The sequence below is a fragment of the Chiloscyllium plagiosum genome, chromosome 27 (assembly GCF_004010195.1).
Source record: "Chiloscyllium plagiosum isolate BGI_BamShark_2017 chromosome 27, ASM401019v2, whole genome shotgun sequence".
Taxonomy (NCBI): Eukaryota; Metazoa; Chordata; class Chondrichthyes; order Orectolobiformes; family Hemiscylliidae; genus Chiloscyllium; species Chiloscyllium plagiosum.
In genome coordinates this window covers 39,751,044-39,773,248 of record NC_057736.1, presented here as the reverse complement: position 1 = coordinate 39,773,248, position 22,205 = coordinate 39,751,044, and positions in this window count along the sequence as shown.

The following is a 22,205-nucleotide window of genomic DNA, read 5'->3' as shown; positions in this document are numbered from 1 at the left end:
AAGAAGGTTCATGCTATTGAGTTGCAGAGGGGGTGGAGGGGTTGAGACTGGAGGATTGACACATTAGCTTAATTTAATCGTCGAGTCATTCAGCAAGAGGGAGAACAGAGGGATTTTAAACGTATTTTATTTAGGCAACGCTAATCCCTGGAGGAAAATGATATGCCCCTCATTTGCTGAGTTTAAGGTGATTACCATCTTTGTTATTCATTGATAGGATCAGGGTGTTGCTACCTAGGCCAGCATTTATTGCCTATCCCTAATTGCCCAGAGGGCAGTTGAGAGTCAACCACATTGCAGTGGGTTTAGAGTCACATGTAGGCCAGACCAGGTAAGGATGGCAGTTTCCTTCCCTGAAGGATATTAGTGACCCAGATGGGGTTTTTCAACAATTGACAATGGATCCATGGTCACCATTTGATTCTTAATTCCAAATTTTTGTTAGCGAGGACACTATTCTGTAATGCACAGTATTGTCTGTGACTGTCTACAATTGCATAATGTTATTACCGACACCCCCAACTGTGGAAGTTGGCTACACCGGAGCCCTGGTTTGTCCCCAACCTGATTAGTAAGGACCACTCTTGCTCTGTAGTTAAAGGCCTGGCATTTGTCACAAGGAACTTGTTAGTGACTATTTGTGTTTCTCATTCCTTAATCCAAAGGATGTCTGCTGCTGGATCTTGCTAAAGGACGTTGCTCCATATAGGTTACAGTAATGGAAGCCAGTGAAATAGCTGGGTATCTTGGAGGGGATAGGATAGTTTCAACCAGCTTGTGCACTTTAATGAGTTCATCAATAAATGAGGAAAGTGATGTTTATGAAGGCAGGGAGCCAGGAGGGGTGTTTAGCAGGTGGTTTAGTTAGTATGTGCATTGTCAGATACTTTGAACCTTTTTTAAAACTTTTCAGTTGATATATCTTGCATATCTTCATTTGATTAAATTCCAGCTTTCTTTTGCTAAGCCCTACAGTGAGGGGAGGCTTACTGCTTGGAGTGCTATTGTGTTGAAAAAGCGAATCAGGAACTCACATTCTTGCCCAATCATTGATGCTGTACACATTAATGTAGACAGATGTAAAACTATGTACTGGGGGTGCGCAATTTCCTGATGCATACATCAATGTGAAACTATGGCTGTAAATTAATTTAATTAAGGGCAGATAGCTCACATGCTAATTGTGAAATGGATATCAAAACTGGTTCTGCCAGTCAACGTTCTTCAGTTAGTCTCACACTTTATCTAATGTGTTGACCCAGGAATGCTTAATACTAACACAGAATAGAGGAAGCCGAAAAGTGTTCTGATCTCTCTGGACTGATACATTCATATCAATCAGTATCAGAATTCACAGTGTAAATGAAATTAAATGCTCTTTGAGTTCTAAAGCAATAGCAATGGTTTTCATCCTGTTGTGGTTGATTACTGTGATCAGATTGCAGCCAGAAAACTGAAAAGGAGTCGTTTCAATGTTCATTGGAATTGTTTCAGGTGTGGTATCATTCTTTTTGAAATGAGGAACAGATCAAAAAGGCCATTGAAATGTGACTTTCAAAATTTGTCTGAAGTCGAGCCATTTGGGCATTGGGAGAAATAAACTCTATCTAATTGATTTTTTTAAGCTTCCATAAAAGTGCATGTGAGCAGTCATAATACAGAAATCAGATGGAAAAAGTAATTTCAAAAGAATATTGTTATGCTGTAGGTCATATCAAATGAAAGACATTTTAAACTGAATCAGAAGCCAGCTCAGCCACATATGCATGAAGAGCAAAATGTGCTGAGAGCTTCTAACTTTCATTCACTTCAATGTTATTTTTCTAAAGCTTCCAATTATAAATTTGCATATGTACACACACCCATAAAAAATACATTTTATCTATATTTATACATAAAATATATATGTGGCTGTGCTTCCTTGAAAAATTGGAAGTGAACAAATTGAATTAGAAAGTGATGAGTTGGCCAAAGAGCTTTGTAATCATTTCCTGTGATAAGTATTACACTTGTTTATTAAAAAAAATCATATTTTCATTTGAGGAAAGGTCTGTATTATGATGCCAATATCAGTTGCCTAATTGACACTGGTAGGATGTACTACCTCCTAGAATAACAGCAGAAACTTGGAGCAGTGCTGTGTTTCCCCATCAATGTACTCTGGACTTCAATGTACTTCTGGGAGGATGGGAACTGGACAATATCAGAGAGTAGTCTTTTAGATTAGATTACATTACATTACAGTGTGGAAACAGGCCCTTTCTGCCCAACAAGTCCACACCGACTCGCCGAAGCGCAACCCACCATATCCTTTACCTAACACTACGGGCAATTTAGCATGGCCAATTCACCTGACCTGCACATCTTTGGACTGTGGGAGGAAACCGGAGCACCCGGAGGAAACCCACGCAGACACGGGGAGAATGTGCAAACTCCACACAGTCAGTCGCCTAAGGCGGGAATTGAACCCGGGTCTCTGGCGCTGTGAGGCAGCAGTGCTAACCACTGTGCCACCGTGCCGCCCACAATCACATTTGACACTATCACATTCTGACTTCTTAGATATCTGAAGTTAATGAAAGACATACAGCCACCGTTGAGTTACTCCATTGAGAAAGGACCTGCTCAAGCATTTAAATGACCAATTCAAGTGGCACACATAGACTGTGTTACCTCAGGAGGGCAGGGCTGGGAGTTGTAGCAGATGGAACTTCAGAATGTTATGGTCATGTTCTTTAGATTATTATTAAGGGCTATTGTTGCTTAAACTTTACTTGGTTATATTTTGCCTAATTTAATTTCAGTAAGTGTACAAATGTGTCAATGACTACTGTGTAACATTGTCACTATCACATTTAGCTCTAGTGATAGTTAAAAATGGATCAACCTGTTTCCAACTAGTTAAGGGGAACTTATTTTGACATTATTTAGAATTTAATAATTGTATGTCAAAGCTGGAAATTGCTTTGAATATTAATAAAGAAATTAGTCAAAGGAAAAAATAGATTGTATTCATTTCTCTGTGTGGACTTTGTTTAGAAAAAAAAACACTGAAGGTGCTTATTAATGTTCATGATAATTATCATTCCCCAGATGTAGAAGGTGCAAAACACTGTGTACAATTTAAATGTGCTAATTATTCATTAATTGCTGTGCATATAATGAGTGAAGACCGAACCTGCACTTTTTCACCATGCCCAATGGAAAATCATTGATTGTGTAAATTAGACACTAAGTCAGATAAGGAAGCACCCAATTTATTGTGTCTAAGGTAATTTTAATTATAATTGCCTGCTGATTGTAGACTTAGAAAATCTAAGGTGTTGCTGTTAAGTCCACAGAATATTGTACCAATAAATCTAACTATGTTTAATGCAGAGAAAAATCATGAAACTGCAAATGTGAAATTAGGAATCAGTTCCTCAAGTACACCAGTTAGTTATTGGAACAACTTAAAATCAATTAGTCACAGAGTCATAGAGATGTACAGCAGGAAACAGACCCTTTGGTGCAATTCGTCCATGCTGACCAGATATCCCCAGTTAATCTAGTTCCATTTGCCAGCACTTGGCCCATTTCCCTCTAAACCCTTCCAGTTCATGTACCCATCCAGAAGCCTTTTAAATGTTGTAATTTTATCAGCCTCGGCCACTTCCTCTGGCCACTCATTCCATACATGTACCACCCTCTGTGGGAAAAAGTTTCCCATTAGGTTCCTTTTAAATTTTCCCCCCCTCACCCTAAACCTATGCCCTCTCGTTCTGGACTCCCCTGTGATAGGGAAAATACCTTATATATTTATCTTATCCATGCCCCTCAAGATTTTATAAACCTCTATACGATCCACCTTCAGCCTCCGACACTGCAGGGAAAACAGCCCCAGCAAAAACAGGCCCAGCCTATTCATCCTTTTCCTAGCTCAAATCTTCCAACCCTGGCAACATCCTTGTAAATCTTTTCTGAATGAACCCTTTCAACTTTCATAACATCTTTCCGATAGGAAGGAGACCAGAATTGCACACAATATTTCGAAAGTGGCCTAACCAATGTCCTGTACAGCCGCAACATGACCTCCCAACTCCTGTACTCAACGCTTTTGACTAATAAAGGAAAGCATACCAAATGCCACCTTCACTATCCTATCTACTTGTGACTCCACTTTCAAGGAACTATGAACCTGCACTCCAAGATCTCTTTGTTCAGCAACACTCCCCAGGACCTTACCATTAACTGTATAAGTCCTGCTCTGATTTGCCTTTCCAAAATGCAGCACCTCACATTTATCTAAATTAAACTCCATCTGCTACTCAGTCCATTGGCCCATTTGATCAAGGTCTCTGTATCCTGAGGTAATCTTCTTTGCTGTCCAGCCTTTCCAAAATGCAGCACCTCACATTTATCTAAATTAAACTCCATCTGCTACTCCTCAGTCCATTGGCCCATCTGATCAAGGTCTCTGTATCCTGAGGTAATCTTCTTTGCTGTCCACTACACATCCAATTTTGGTGTCATCTGCAAACTTATTAACTATATCTCTTATGTTCACATCCAAATCATTTATATAAATGATGAAAAACAGTGGACCCAGCACTGATCCTTATGGCATATCACTGGTCACAGGCCTCCAGTCTGAAAGATAACTCTCCACTATTACCCTCTGTCTTCTCCCTTCATGCCAGTTCTAAATCCAAATGGCTAGTTCTCCCTGTATTCCATGAGATCTAACCTTGCTAACTAGTTTACCCTGAGAACCCTTGTTGAACACATTACTGAAGTCCATATAGGTTGCGTCCACTGTCCTGCCCTCATCAATCTTCTTCAGTACTTCTTCAAAAGTCTCAATCAAGTTAGTAAGATATGATTACCGATGCACAAAGCCATGTTGAGTATCCCTAATCAGTCCTTGCCTTTCCAAATACATGTAAATCCTGTTCCTCAGAATTCCCTCCAACAACTTGTCCAACAGTGATGTTAGGCTCATTGATCTATAGTTCCCTGGCTTTTCCTTATCACCTCCCTTAAATAATGGCACCATGTTAGCCAACCTCCAGTCTTCCGGCACCTCATTTGTGACTATTAATGATATAAATATTTCAGCAAGGGACCCAGCAATCACTTTCCCAGCTTCCCTCAGAGTTCTGGGGTAGATCTGATCAGGTCCTGAGGATGTATCCACTTTTATGTGTTTCAAGACATCCAGCACCACCTCCACTGTAACATGTCTTCCTCCATTTTAAAGTGCTGTTTTTTTTTATCTTTTTCCCCCAAAGTTCCAAAAAAATGCTCCAGCATATAAAACCGTAATTACTGCTCCTGAAATTCAAGGAAGTTACCTCCAACACCTAAAATACCTTAACAAAGGAGTAGCTCTTACAGCCACAACTTTTTCCCATCCTCCATCTTGGATTACCCAGAATTAATTAATAAATCTAGATAAAAAAATTCAGTAATGATTTCTAGGTGAGCTATCTGGTTTTGTAATGTCCCTTATGAAAGGAAATCTGCTATCTTTACCCCAATCTGGTTTTATATGTGACTCCAGCCCCACAGCAATATGCTTAATTGTTAATTCCCCTCTAAAATGCTCTAGCAAACAGCTATGTCAAACCACCACACGAAAGTCAAGCGAGAGAAAAGTCAACATCTACCAAACAAAAAAAGAAATCTAAAGAATTGCAGATGCTGGCAATCAGAAACAGAAACAGAAATTGTTGAAAAATCTTATCAGATCTGACAGCCTCTGTGGAGAAAAAGCAGAGTTGACATTTTGGGTCCAGTGAACCTTCTTCACAACTGATTGAAATTTAGCATATGAAGGTATATTTGATGAAGATGGCATGGCGGGGATGGGGGTAGTGAGGGCGATTGGAGTAAACAAGAGGCAGAGGTGAAGCAAAGAGAGGGAGAGAGAACAACACAAAGGAATGGGTAAAGGGCAATGGGTGGAAGTCAATAGCTGCTGATGGAGACCATTAATGGCTGACCATAGGATGGTTGTAGAAGCAGCCCATGTAGTAACTAAGCCTGCTGCATGAGGATTGGAGTAAGGACATAGGAGAAGGCGCTCAGGCTTGAGACAGAGATGTTGGCCAGGGAACAAGTTGATGTGTTGAAGTAGCAAGCAATCAGAAGCTCAGGGTCATTTTTGCCATCAGAATGTAGGTGTCCCACAAAGCAGTCACCCGGCCTACATTTCATCTAAGCTGTCCAATTGTTTGCCTCATTGAAGTGTGCATTGATACTGAAAAGACTGGAAACCTCTGTGATACATGCCAAACAATGGGAACGTTGTTTGGGGGAAAATTAAAGGTCATGGAATAAAAGGGTCTGTGGCAATAAAGGATAAAAATAAATGAGTCAGGGATAGGAAACAGGGAGAAATGGTCAATCAGTAATTTTTAGGCTGGAGGGAGGTTTGTAGTGGAGTTCTCCATGGTTTAGGATTGACTTTTCCTCAAATGTATTAATGATCCAGATCTTGGTATGCAGGGAACACTCTCAAAATTTGTAGAGGACATGAAATTGGAAGAATTGTAAATTGAGGAGAACAATGTAGAAATGCAAAAGGACATTGATAAGTTGTGAAGTGGGTGAATAAGTGGGATGTGAGTTTTAATGCAGAGAATTAAGAGGTGATGCACTTTTGTCGGAAGGAATTGTTACATAAGAGTATGAACGTAAATATATTTACATGAAAAGACAATGTAAAATAGGAGGGCAATTCAAATCTGTGCACAAGAACAGAGGGACATGGATTTATGTGCACAGATTATTGGAGGTGGTAGGACAAAAGTAGAAAGTAGTAAAACATACAGTAATCTCACTTTATTAAGAGAGAGGCATAGAGTACATGGGTAACAAGATGATGTTGAACTTGTATAGGACACTTGTTGGATCTCAATTAGAGTTTTGTGTACAGTTCTGGGTGCCATATTATAGGAAGGATATGGATGCATTGGAGAGCCAGCAGAAGAGATTTACAAGAATAGTTCAAGGAATGAGAAACTTCAGTGATGAAGTTGGACTGGAGAAATTAGAGCTATTCTCCTTGGAGAGAGGAAGGCTAAGAAGAGATCTGGTAGCGGTTTTCAAAATCATGAACAGGCTAGATAGAAGTGACAGGGAGAAACTATTCCTATTTGTAAAAGGAAAAGGAACAGGGGCATAGATTTAAGGTGACGTGCAAAAGATGCAATAGTGATACAAGAAAATCTTTTCAATTCAGCCAGTTGTTAGGACATGGACTGCACTGCCTAGAGGTGTGATGGTTTCAATTGGACTGGACTGCCTAGAGGTGTGATGGTTTCAGTTGGACTGCACTGCCTAGAGGTGTGATGGTTTCAATTGAGTCAGTTATTCAAAAGTGCATTAGATGATTTTTGGATAAAAATAAGATGCCAGGGTATGGGGAGAAAGCAGATTGGAACTACAGAATGATGCTGGTGTAGGGATGATGGGCCAAATGGCCTCCTACTGCCCAATAAGAGGCCTATGATTCTGTGAACTGGGCAGACTGTAATGTTGTTATTCATGTTGAACATAGGTAGATGCTTACCTTATCCCAGAGTTACCTTGAATGTGCATCCTCATAGCCTGCTTCCTGTAAAAGACTCATTTTTATTCTTTCAGTTTCTCCATCCCGGTGGCATCTGTTCTGCTGGTGCCAGCTTCTACAAGGAAGACTCCAAATGTTTGCCTTTTATTCCATGACCTCTAACATTCCTCCAGGCATCTTTCCTGTTGTTTGGCACTCTATCACAGAGATTTCCAATCTTTCCACTTCAATAAGACACACAATTCCACAGCGTACCTACATTTTTGCAGCTAATTTGATTGCTCATAGAGCTCTCATTTATGATGCCATTATAGGAATGGAGACACTGAGTGATCAGTCAGGCTTCCCAGCATCCTCCTCACTCGCTGCTCACTATCCATCCAGCCAATGGCCAGTTGTTCCTCACAAACACATGGCCATCTTGCAGAGGTCACCCTGCAGCCTAATATTGGAGGGGACACCTGGTGTCAGCAGCAGTAGCTGACCACACCATGTGGGGACTGTAGTGAAATGGTGAACCCAGCCCTCCTTCATCCTTCCCCCGGACCCAGCTCCATCAAAAGGCCAGCTCAGTGCTCTGCAGGTCCAGCTCCTGTGTTCTCAGCTCCCCTCCAGCATAGCTCTGATAGCCCACGGACAGAGCAGTGCACGATCTGACTTGGCTTAGCGCAGCAAAAAGGCAAACGCCAAAGACTGGTGTAATGATGCTGATCCTTTAACAAGGTAATGTTGTCTTTATTTTTTCAAGGGGGGGTTGTAAAAGACAGAGGTTTAGATTTGTCTGGGATTAGGAACTTTGTTAAAAGCTAACAGATACTGCCCAAGGCAACAGAGAAAAGGCTTTTAGGTTTTCTTTAAAACACTTGTACAACGATAGTGGAGTGGCAGTTCAGGGTTTGTTTTCCTGATTTGATTTAGTTTTAGCAAGTAGTCTGTCTGAAGCTGCTGGTCAAAGAAAGCTACTGGGAAAAAGGTTCCCTGATTCAGCAGATGTTTCTGCCTCTCTCTCTCTCTCTCTCTAACATCTCTCCTGTAAGAACCTGGGTTTACATTTACTGTTTTTTGCCAAGATGATGTTTATGGGGATGTTGCAGGAAATTGGAACAGTCCCTTTGTTAAGTTGTGGGCAATATCGTGTTGGTCGGGTTTTCAATGGGTGTTACGCGAATTTGTTTTCTTTTTCTAGTGGTTCATTCAGTGATGTGTAAATAAATTCTGTTTCACTTGAAGTCAAGTGGTTTGACCAGCTGCATCACTCCTGGAATATCCATCTTACACCTGCCTAAAACAACTCAAAGAAACTAGGGTCTGGCCTACCTTCCCGAGATGTTTTGAGAGGTTTGGCCTGTTCCATAATGCTGGCCACAATGACTGAGTGACAGCACTGTTCCCTAATCAGACTCTGGGAGCCTGCTCTCCCAGCACCATCTCTGGTGCCTTGTGTCAGCAGATAAAGTTCAAAACTTATGCAGTACACTTGTTGAAACCCATTGCTGTATCAAACACCTCCTGAAAGTCAATATATACCACATCAACAGCGTTACCCTCATCCAACCTTTCTATTACAGCTCCAAAAATCTCCAGCAAGTTAGTTAAACACCATTTCTCCTTTAGAAACATACAGAATCCATAACAAATAATTGTATCCAAAAACTTCCACTCCACTAAAGTTAAAGTAACAGATCTATAATTGCTGTGATTATCCTCACAACCTTTCTTAAACAAGGCTGTAATATTTGCAATTTCCCAGTCTTCTGCATCTTCCTCAAGTCTCGGGTAGACAGAAGGAATATAGTAAACACCCATGCAATTTCTTCTCACCCAGTTCTACGGTCTTGTTAATATTAAGGACGGCACGGCGGCTCAGTGGTGAGCACTGCTGTCTCACAGCACCAGGGTCCCAGGTTTGATTCCAACCTCTGGTAACTGTCTGTGTGGAGTTTGTATATTGTCTGCATGGGTTTCCTCCGGGTGCTCCGGTTTCCTCCCACAGTCTAAAGATGTGCAGGTCAGGTGAATTGGCCATGCTAAATTGCCCATAATGTTAGGTACATTTGTCAGAGGGAAATGGGTCTGGGTGGGTTACTCTTCAGAGGGTCAGTGTGGACTGGTTGGGCTGAAGAGCCTGTTTCCACACTGTAAGGAATCTAATTTAATTTAATCTAATCTAAATACCAGCAATTTATCTTCCATATCAATTTTGAACCTTTCTAGTGACTGAGTTCCCTGTTTTGTCACCATGGCTGGGATAGCATTTCCCTCTTTAGTAATGACAGATACAAAATATTCATTTAATACTTCAGCCACGCTCGCCTGTCCACTGGGAGAAATCCCCTTTATGGGTGCTTATTCAGCCCGACTCCTTTTACCACACTTTAACTATTTATATCCCTCGAGAAAACTTTGGGACACCCCTTTATGTAGTCTGTCAGTTTTTTCTCATTATTTGATTAGATTCCCCACAGTATGGAAACAGGCCCTTCGGCCCAACAAGGCCACACCAACCCTTTGAAGAGTATCCCACCCAGACCCACGCACCTAACACTATGGGCATTTTAGCATGGCCGATTCACCTGGCCTGCACATGTTTGGATTCGTGGGAGGAAACGCACACGGACATGAAGAGAACGTGCAAACTCCACACAGACAGTCACCCAAGGTCGGAATCAAACCCGGGTCTCTGACATTGTGAGGCAGCAGTGCCAACCACTGAGCTACCATGCCGCCCACTTTCTCTTTGCTCGTTCTATTTGGTTTCTCACCTTCCCTCTGAACCGTCAGTATTCCTGTTGGATCTCAATTTTAGTTTCGACCTGACACGTCATAACCTGACCATTTCTTCTTTAACTTAATTTCTCTCTCCTTTGTCATCCAGAGAGCTCTGGATTTGTGAGTCCTAGTTTTCCCATTTCAGAGAATATACTTTGACTGTATCCAAACCCTCTCCTCTTTGAGGGTAGTCAGTGTTTGGCTATTGTTTTTCCTGTTGTCCTTGCATTCCAATCAATCCTGCCCAGCTCTGTATTTGCCCCATTGAAAGCTATTCTCCACCAATTGATTTTTCTCACTTAGGATTGTTGCATGTCATTCTCTACTATCACCCTGAATTTTATGATACAATGGTCACTGTTGAAAGTGCTAGGTCTTCCTCAATAATATCTAGGGAATTGCAAAATTGGGATTGCCGTTCCACAGTTTAGCCAAGCAACAGCCTCAGATAATCGAAATACTGAATTATACCGTACAACTAATGTCCCAGATCATTCTATCACCATTTCAGCAAAACATGCCCCAGAAAACATTGCAAGCACTACAGATATTCAGCAGAGTCTATGACCTGAAATGTTCTTTATTTTCCCTCCACACACGTTGACAGACCTGCTGCATATTTCCATGTTTTGGTTTCCTTCCATCATTATTCCTGGTATCTGCTGTCCCGTCTGCAGGACAGAGCCAGGAGATGGGATAACACGTGGTATTCAGTTTGGATGGAATGTCCTGGAGAATTCAACGTGGACCCCAGAAGGACTATGGCATCAGGTCAAACATTGGCAAATTAAACTTCATTCTGATTATCACCTATAATCCACCCTCAGCTTTCACAAATACATTTGTAGATGGTCACATTAGCAAGAACTAGCCCCCACCTGCACCCTCCCCCATTCTTCCATTTTGTGACACCACTTGGAAAAAGCCCTGAGAACAACAAAGGGACAATGCATTCTGGGTTAAAGAACTTCAATATTCATTATTATGAATGACTCTGTGCCACCATTGCTGGCTGAGTTAGATGAATTCTAAAGGACACAAATTGCAAACTGGGTCTGTAGCATATGGCAAGGGAACCAATTAGAACACAAACCTACTTGACCTTGACCTCTCCTTTAACAATCTACCTTTCATGAATGGATTTGTAGGTGATTCTGTTGATGGGAGTACCACATATTACAAACCCTATCTTCACAATCAGTCTGCACTCCATCATTGCATGGCACAGTGGTAATGTCTGTACCTCTGAGCCAGGAGGATGAGTTTGAGTCCCACTTGTTCCAGAAATATGTAATGACATAGCTGGACAGGTTGATTAGAAAACATCTACCTTCTGACATTTGTGACATGATAAATACATTGAATGGGATGGATCGGACTGGATCATGCAACTGAAAGTGAGGGATCAGTGACGGACTGTGGGCAGCAGAATTATGCTGAACCTCACTCTGTAGCCTGACATATCCCTCGCTCTTCCATTGTCATAAATCCATTGACCAATTATGAGAGGTGTCACAGAATATGTCACAAGCATAACCAGGTTTACCTTAAAATGATGCTGTCATACTGGAGCACGTGGAGAGATGTGATGGTGCATTGGTAATGTCAGGGAATTAGTAATCCAGAGCCCCAGTCTCCATGTTCCAAATCCCATCATGGAAGTTAGTGAAATTTGAATCCAATTAAAAAACAGTCTGGGAGAAACTTGTGATTATGTAATCACTGTCGATTATTGTTAAAACTCACCTGGCCCTTAGGTGAAGAAATCTGCCATATTTACCTGATCTGGGTAAGTGACTTCAGACCCACAGCAATGTGATTGACTCTTAAGTGACCTCTGGATATTTAATGATGTGCAATAAAATTTGACTGAGGCAGTGGTGCACTATCCCATGAAGGAATTTTTAAAAATGCTGCTGAAGTAACATATTATGCAGAAATAAGCAATCCCACAACTAATGAAAGAAATCCAAGTTCTGAAGCCCTGCCATATCAGTCATGAACAGGTGGATAATTAAACAATGAATCTGAGATATCCCTGTCCTCAATCATCAATAATGATAGCACTTTAAATAAATAAATACTGAATTGGTTTGAGAGGAAAAAAACAACTCAAATTAGAGCCAGCAAAAGAGAAACAACTAGTAGAATTAATTGAAGATGAAATGGCAATGAGCGTGCAACTCCAGGCCATTGTGAATTAAAAAGCTGGTGATGTCATTGAAGTATTAGAGATGTTCAAACAAAGGTGTTCTGTGACATGCAGTAGTTTTCTAAAAGGCATTAGGATAAGGGAAAGGGTCGACCATTTCCTTTTGTGGAAATGTATATCTTTGTTTTGAGTCCACTGGTGCTGGATCCCTCTATGAATGGCTAAACATTTCCCTGCTATAGTTAGCTACCTTCATCTTTGATTTCTTTTGCTCCTTTTAATAAATAATAATGCAAGTCTTGCTCGAACCATTAATGAATATGAAGCTGATTTCTTTAATAGTCTAACAATAAGGGCGTATTTATGTAACAATAATCATGATGTGAATAGGTTCAAATTATGACTATCTAAATTACCATGTTGTTACTTCCAAAGCACTTATCCAAATTAAATTGCATTAGTATGTCTAAACGACATGATCAGAGAATGGCTATGAAATAGAGGGACGCTATTTGCCCTACTTTGACTCAGCTGGCCCTCTACATTCCTGATGAAGGGCGTTTGCCTGACATGTCGATTTTCCTGCTCCTCGGAAGCTGCCTGACCTGCTGTGCTTTTCCAGCACCAGTCTAATCTATACTCTGATCTCCAGCATCTGCAGTCCTCACTTTTGCCTAGCCCTCAACAAAAGCAACTCAGCTAAGTCCATACACCTAGCCTTTACCAATAGCCGATATCTCTGCATCATTGTCAGCCATGGGTGAGGTCCCGGAAGACTGGAAGGTAACGAATGTTGTGCCCTGATTCAAGAAGGGCTGCATAGAAAAGCATAGGAACTATAGACCAGTAAGCCTAACATCTGTGGTGGGTAAGTTACTTGAAAAGATTCTGAGAGATAGCATACACATGCATTTAGCAAGACAGAGTTTGATTAGGAATAGTCAACATGGTTTTGTGTGTGGGAGAACATGCCTCACAAATCTGTTAGAGTTCTTTGATGAAGTGAACAGCAAGGTTGGTGAGGGCAGGGCAGTAAACATAGTCGATATGGATTTCAGTAAAGTCCTTAATAAGGTTCCACATGGTTGACTGTTCTGGAAATATAGACTACATGGAATCCGAGAGCTGGTAAATTAGATACACAAATGGCTTGATGGTAGGAGGCAGTTGGTAATAGTTGAATGATGCTTGTCAGACTGGAGGCTTATGACTAGTGGAGTGCCTCAGGGGTCGGCGCTGGGCCCATTGCTGTTTGTTAATCAACACCAATGATTCGGATGAGAATGTACAAGGTATGATTAGTAAGTTTGCAGATTACACTATGATAGGTTGTATTATGGACAATGAGGAAGGTTATCAGAAACTGCAGCAGGACCTTGATCAGCTGGGAAGTGAGCCAAGATATGGCAAATGGAGTTTAGTATAGATAAATGTGAGGTCTTTGGACAGTCAAATCAAGGTAGGAGTTTCATGGTGAATGGTAGGGCCTTAAAGAGCATAGTGGAATAAAGGGACCTTGGAGTTCACATGCATGGTTCTCTGAAAGTGGTGTCACAGGTAATGAAGCAGCTTTTTGGACACTGGCCTTCATCAGTCAGGCCATTGAGTATAGAAATTGGGAAGTTATGTTGCAGTTTTACAGGACGTTACTGAGGCTGCACTTGGAGTATTGTATTCAGTTTTGGTTACCTTGCTATAGGAAGGATGTTATTAAACTGGAAAGAAATTTACAAGGATGTTGCCAGTACTCAATGGTCTGAGTTATGGGGAGAGGTTGAACAAGCTAGGACATTTTTCTTTAGAGTGTAGGAGACTGAAGGGTGATCTTATAGAAGTGTATAAGATCATGAGAGGCACGGATAGAGTGAATGCACTCAGAATTTTTCCCAGGGTTGGGAATCAATGAGTAGAGGGCATCAGCTTAAGGTTAGAGGGGAAATAATAAAAGGGAACCTGAAGGTCAACCTTTTTTACACAGAGGGTGGTATGCATGTGGAATGAGTTGCCAGTGGAAGTAGTTGAGGCAGGCACGTTAACAACATTTAAAAGGCATTTGGACAAATACATGGATAGGAAAGGATTAGAAGGATATGAGCTAAGTAACGAAATGGGGTTAATGTTGATGGACATTTTGGTCGGCATGGCTTGTCCTAGCTTGTCCAACCTCTCCCCATAACTCAGACCATTGAGTACTGGGCCAAAGAGCCTGTCTCCATGCTGTAGGACTCCATGGTTCTGTAAATAGTCCTGAAATTGTTCTCCTTTTAGATGGTTAACTAATCCCCTTTTGAAATCCACAATTAAACCTGCCTTCACCATACACTGGGCAATGTATTTGTGATTCTAACCATGTCAAAATGCTATTCTTGATATTGCCTTAGGTTCAATTGCCATTCACTTTAAATCCATATCGTCTGGACCTTACTATTAATAGGAAAGATTTTTCTTTATCCAAGTTGACTGGATCCACATAATCTTGAGCACTTCTATTAAACTGCATCTTGACTAACTCAGCTTGTCCAAACTCTTCATGTAACCGATGACCCATGTCCATGGAACCATTCCCATAAGTCCTTTATAAGACCCTGACATATAGGGACAGGTGTAAGCTGCTCAGTTCCTCCAGCCTGACCTACCATTCAGCAAGATCACAGTTGATCTGACATTCTTCACGTCCACTTTCTTGCCTTGTCCCCATAACCCTTGATTCTCCTACTGATCAAAATCTATCTCTCTCAGCCTTAAATATACACAACGACTCAGCCCCTGCAGGTCTCTATGGCAAGTAGTTCCAAAGACCCACAGCTCTCTGAGAGAAGAAATGGATCATTATCTCCAGCACCCTTTTATTTTGAGACTATGCTTCTTGTCCTAGACTCTTCCACAAGGGGAAACATCCTCTCAGCATTTACCATGACAAACTCCTTAAGAACTCAATATGTTACAATGAGATCACCTCAATTTTCTGAACTCTAGTGAGTAGAGTCTCAATCTATTTAGCCTTTGCTCATAAGACAATCCCTCAATACCAGAGATCATCCTGGCGAAACTGCGCTGCACTGCCTCCAATTAAATAATATCTTTCCTTTATATGGGGACCAAAACTGCTCACTGTAATCGAGATGTGATCTCACCAACACCTTGTACAGTCGCAGTAAGTGTTCCTTACTCCAATGTCCCTTGAAATAAATCTTTCCTGAATTTCAATGCTTCTTACAGCGCAGTGCCCAGCAATTTAGTGCAAGTTGAATCTAACTCAGTGTTATATTAAGGTTTATTGTGATGTCCTTGTTTTTGTTTTCTATGCCTTGATAGATAAAGCCCTGGATCTCATATGCCTCTTGAACCAGTTTTCAATGTTTCTTCATCTGAATGATTTATTCCTATATACCCCCAAGAAAGGGGTGGCATGATGCTTAGCACTGCCGCTTCACAGCACCAGGGTCCCAGGTTCAATTCTAGCCTTGGGTGACTGTCTGTATGGAGTTTGCACATTCTCCTTGTGTCTGCATGGGTTTCCTCCCACAGTCCAAAGATGTGCAGGTCAGGTGAATTGGCCAAGCTAAATTGCCCATAGTGTTAGGTAAGTTAGTCAGAAGGAAATGGGTCTGGTTGGGTTACTCTTTGGAGGGCTGGTGTGAACTGGTTGGGCCAAAAGGCTTGTTTCCACACTGTATGTAATCTAATCTAATATCTGGTCCTTCAGAATTGTACTTTTAAATCTATATTGCCTTTCCTCATTTATCTTTCCAAAATGTACCCCCATGGACTTCTGTGTATTTTAATCTACCATATGTTTACCAACTCCAACAACCTATCTATAATTGATTAGATTTATTTATTGTCCTATATATTTTGTTACAAAATACAATGAAAAATGTTGTATAGTGTCACCATTTTCCAGTGCAGAAAAGTAAACCAAAACGTAGAATATAAATGCATAAAAATAAAGAAGTTTATCAAAACCTTTCTCACAATTTACATGAATTCTAAGTTTTGTGTTACCTGCAAATTTCAAAATTGTACCTTACCTGCTGAAGTTTAAATAATTAAGATTGATTTAAAAAAAAAAGCAGTGTTTCTAATGCTCATACCAAACTGTATGCCATCCTCCAGTTTGACAAACAGTTCTCTTTTCCCTGTCACTCAGCCAACTTTTCATCCTTGCTGCTGCTATCTGTTTCATTTCATGAGCTTTGCTGGCAATTCCATCCCATGGTACTTTATCAAAGGGTCTTGAGTCTGTTGTTTTCCTCTACACTATTACAATGCAGATTTTGTACAATCTGAAATCCTGAAAATTAGGAATATCTACAAGTCCAGGTCATTTATATATATCAAGTAAAACGTGATCCTGATGTTAATTTCAGAGGCATCCCCATTGCTCAGTTCTCTCCATTCAGAATAATATTCATTCACCACCTCACACTCTCTCAATCCTTAATCATTAACGTAACAAAGTTATGGCCATCTCTTTATTTTCATCTGCTGCTATTTTCTGACCAATTTTGTTAAATCATTCATTTTCAATCCTTTAATGTAAAGTTTCTTCAACTTGCTCAACCATTTATGTTACTTAGTTAAAGAACTCCATCATGGCATTGACACATGACGTGCCATTAACAAACTCTCTTATTGATGCATTCTTCAACTGAGAATTAATTTTGTTCTTCGTAATGTTGTCTCAATTTTCCAGCACTGGCATGAGACCAATGTCAGAGTGATTAACCTACAGTTCCAAGTTTTGTTGTTCTTTTGAATAGACATTGCAGAGCCCAACTCCACAACACAGCAAATATTGTGGTCAGAGCTTCTACTATTGTGCAATATCTTCCTTTACCAATTTAAAAATCACACAACACCAGGTTATAGTCCAACAGGTTTATTTGGAAGCTCTAGGTTTTGAAACACTGCTCCTTCATTCGTTGGTTCCACCTAATGAAAAAGCAATGCTTCGAAAGCTAGTGCTTCCAAATAAACCTGTTGGACTATAACCTGGTATTGTGTGATTTTTAACTTTGTCCACCCACTCCAACACTGACTCCTCCAAATCATTCCTTTACCAACCAAGCTACATCATCCCGTTAGAACTCCATACCTAGGTACTCTTGAATGATGCCGAACTTATTTAGCACCCTCTGTCTTTCTATTTTTATCCTATCCAGTATCTTTAGTTCCTCATCCTCTGTTGCAACATGAACTTTTATCCTTTTTGTTTCCATGTATCCAGACATTCTCTTACAAACAATTGAACTTTTTTTTGCAATCACCAAATCACCCAGAGACTTTTCTTATTGATTAACCACCCCAGTAAATAATGACACAATGGCTCAGTGATTAGCACTGCTGCCTCACAGCGCCAGGGACGTGAGTTTGATTCCAGTCTCAAGTGATTGGCTGTGTGCCGTTTGCACATTCTCCCTGTGTCTGTGTTGGTTTAATCCCACAATCCAAAGATGTGCAGGTTAGTGGATTGGCCATGCTAAATTGTCCATCGTGTTCAGGGGTATGTAGGTTAGATGCATTAGTCAGGGGTAAATATAGGATCATAGGTTAAAGGAAAGGGTCTGGGTGGGTTACTCTTTGAAGGGTTGGTGTGGACTTGTTGGGCCGAAAGGCCTGTTTCCACACTGTAGAGATTCTATGTTCTCCAGTTAATTAATTTGCATATAAAGCTCATTAATGGCAATGCAAACCATCAAAAGTGAGGGAGGGGTGAAGGGGCTAAGCCAAAATGGAGTTGGAATATCCTTTTTTGTGAGATAGACTGAGAAAGAGAGACAGGTAAGTACAGTTTGTTTGTGTTGATGTCAAGAAGTGAGAGAGTTCTCTTGTGGTGCTGTGGTAGTGTTCCCTACCTCTGGACAAAGAGACCTGGGTTCAAGCCCCCCTCCCCCCAACACTCCAGAGGTGTGTAATAAAATCTCTGAATAGAAAACAAAAAATGCTGGAGATCACAATGGGTCAGGCAGCATCCATGGAGAGAAAGCAACCTAATATTTTAGTCCCGATAAGTGTTCTCCATTTTTTGTTTTCAGTACAGATTCCAGCAGCTGCAATCATTTGGCCACAGCATTTCTGAATAAGTTGATTCAAAAATATAAGAGAAGAAACAGCAGACGGCCGACACAATAAGATGTTCTCTGCATTTTCCAAAATTAATTTTTATCTCAAAGGCCACTAACTTTCAAACTGACAATTTATATAGTTATTTGCAACTGAACAAGATGAAATAACAATTCTGAATTTACAATTGCAAGTTGTTTCAGATTTTAGTTTGTAGAACATTTAAATATTTTTCTCTTCAGCATAGAAGATTGAGGCATTGAACATGTTAAGGTTTGAAGGTTTAATGAGGTAGAGTTGGAGCAACTATTTCTTCTGCAATTGAAACAGGAACAAGGACAGAAAGCAGAAACATTAATTCTGTTTTTCTCTGCACAGATGCAACCAGACCTGCTGAGTAGATCCTGGATTATCTGTTTCTATTAACTTTAATATTACAGTCAGACTAATCAGGAAGCTGTTTTTCACGCAAGTTTTTTTTGATTAGATTAGATTACTTACAGTGTGGAAACAGGCCCTTCGGCCCAACAAGTCCACACTGACCCGCCGAAGCGCAACTCACCCAGACCCATTCCTCTACACCTAACACTACGGGCAATTTAGCATGGCCAATTCACCTAACCTGCACATTTTTGTACTGTGGAAGGAAACTGGAGCATCCGGAGGAAACCCACGCAGACACGGGGAGAATGTGCAAACTCCACACAGAGAGTTGCCTGAGGCGGGAATTGAACCCAGGTCTCTGGCGCTGTGAGGCAGCAGTACTGTGAGGCAACTGTGCCACCGTGTCGCCCAAAGTTGTGCTGGCATTTCAGAGCTCTGTCAAGCAAAGGGTCGCGGGCACTTTGGGCTCATTGGGGCTCATGAGACTGCGATTTGTAGTTTTGTGTTGGGTTAAGGCATTCAGGTGTGGGAGGATAAAGTTGAGGTATAGGTCAGCTATGATATGTTTGAGTGGAACAGCATTTTTGAGGATGGCATGGAAGACTGCTTTCCTAATATATCAGTACCCATTGTCATCAGTGCTGAGTAATAAACAGCGGATCTAATTAGAGTCATAGAGTCATCGAGGTTTACAGCATGGAAAGAAGTCCTCAGCCCAATTTGCCCATACCGTCCACTTTTACCAATTACACTAGTTTTGTTTTGACTACATTTGGTCCATATCCCTCCATACCTACATATCCCTCCATCCATGTACATGTCCAAATGTTTCCTGAATTACAAAATTGTACTCACCTCCACCACTACCTGCCCATTCCAGACACTCACTGCCCCTGTGGGAAACAAATTGGACCTCTGGAATGTTTTGTACTCTCCCCCTCACCTTAAACCTATGCCCTCTAGTTTTAGACTCCCCTGTCATGGGGAAAAGCTGTCGGCTTTCTACCTTATCTCTGCGTCCCATGACTTTATAGGTTTCCATAAACTTACCTCTCTGTCTCCTATACTCCAGGGAGAAAGGTTGCAACCTATTCAGCCTCCTCTTATAACTCAAACGTCCCTATCCAGGTAGCAGCTGAGTAAATCCTTTCTGCACTCTTTCTAGTTTAATGATATCCTTTCCAATTCCGTCAGTTTTACACAAATGTCACATTTGCCATTTATGTCTGTGCATTTTTCACAGAAGGAAACATTACATTTGTGATACTTTGATTTCAGAGATCCACCTTGCAATTTCTCACATTGATTCTCGCCAATTTAATACAGTTGGTGTTGATACTGAATGGTGATATTTAATCAACTCTGGCATTGACTGACTCAGGGCTATAGAAGCAGTGTGGAGATTCTCATCTCTTCTGCCAGTGCATTCCCCCAACATTTCTGTTTTTTTAACACTGAGATTAATTCAATGCTCCCTCTCCAGTGTATAATCCAAGATTAACTGACTGGGATCATATTGAAACAGCTGACTGGAGAATTTAAAGATGGATGTGAAAAGGATTGCACTTAACTCTGGCTTCAAAGAATAGGGATTTTCTAACTCTCCTCATTCTCCTCCATCTGAGCATTGGGAAAACTGACACATTAAAAATACTTTGTCTCTTGTTTTTATTTTCTTTCAACACTCGATGGATAAACAGTTCTGAAAATGCTGGAGATTTCATAAGAGACTAGGTAGCGATCAGCTGGAGTGTTGTGCACAATTCTGGATAGGCCTCTTCAGAAACACTGGAGGGACTTCTTACAAGGTTTACAAGAATAAGTCCAGGGGTGAGATAGTTCAGTTACACAGATAAAATGGAGAAGTTGGGTCTTGTATTTTTGTTCGAAAAGTGTGGCATTGGAAAAGCACAGAAGGTCAGGCAACATCCCTGGATCGGGAGAGTCGATGTTTCAAACATAAGCCCTTCTAAGAAAAGGCAAAGAGGAGATTTGTTTGAAGTTTTCAAAATCCTGAGGCATCTGGATGGAATAGATAGGGAGAAATTGTTCCAACTTGTAAAAATATTGAGGTTGAGAGCACAGATTTAAAGTAGAGAGTGTGGTTCTGGAAAGACACAGCAGGTCAGGCAGCATCCAAGAAGCAGGAGAATCGACGTTTCGGCCAAAAGCCCTTCTTCAAATGTCGATTCTCCTGCTCCTCGGATGCTGCCTGACCTGCTGTGTCTTTCCAGCACCACACCCTCGACTCTGATCTCCAGCATCTGCAGTCCTCACTTTCCCCTAACAGATTTAAAGTAGTTTGTAAAAATGGCAAAAGCAATGTGAGAAAAAGATATTCATCAAGGTTTGGAATGTGGTGCATGAAAGTGTGGTGGAGGCAGACTCAGTTGAGGCTTTCTGATGGGCATCCAATGATTATTTGAATTGAAATGATGCTCAGCTTCACAGGGAAATGGTAAGAATTAATGCGGAGTCACTGAGCCAAATGACCTTCTTCAGCACCATGAACATTCTGGGACTCTGTAGTTGGAAAGAAAGTTTTGGATTGATAAACAAGAATTGAAAAACCACGAGGGGCATGGATAGAGTAAATAGACAAGGTCTTTTTTATGGTGTAGGGGAGTCCATAACCAGAGGGCATAGGTTTAAGGTGAGAGGGGAAAGATTTAAAACGGACCTAAGGGTCAACTTTTTCATGCAGAGCGTGGTGTGTGTATGGAATGAGCTGCCAGAGTAAGTAGTGGTGACTAGAACAGTTAATACATTTAAAAGGAACCTGGATGAGGGTTTGGAGGGATATGGGCCAAATGCAGGCAAATGGGACTGGATTAATGGAAGATACCTGGTTGGCATGGATGAATTGGACCGAAGGATCTGTTTCTGTGCTGTATATCTCTATGACATTATGACTCTATAATCATTCTATTGGGCAGGAAAAGGATTGCTTAGCAGTTGATGCAGGAAGGTGGGATAAAATGATGATGAACATGCCAGGTACCCCAATGGTAGGGGTTTGTGAATGGTGTAGGCAGTGGAATGTCTCTTTCAAATAAAATAATAACTCTTTTGGGTGGCATAGTGGCTCAGTGGTTAGCACTGCAGTCTCACAGACTGAGTTCGATTCCAACCTCAGGCGACTGGCTGTGTGGAGTTTGCATATCCTCCCCATGTCTGCGTGGGTTTCCTTCAAGTGCTCTGGTTTCCCCCCCCCCCACAATCCAGAGATATGTAGGTTAGATGAATTGGCCATGCTAAATTGTCCACAGTGTTCAGGGA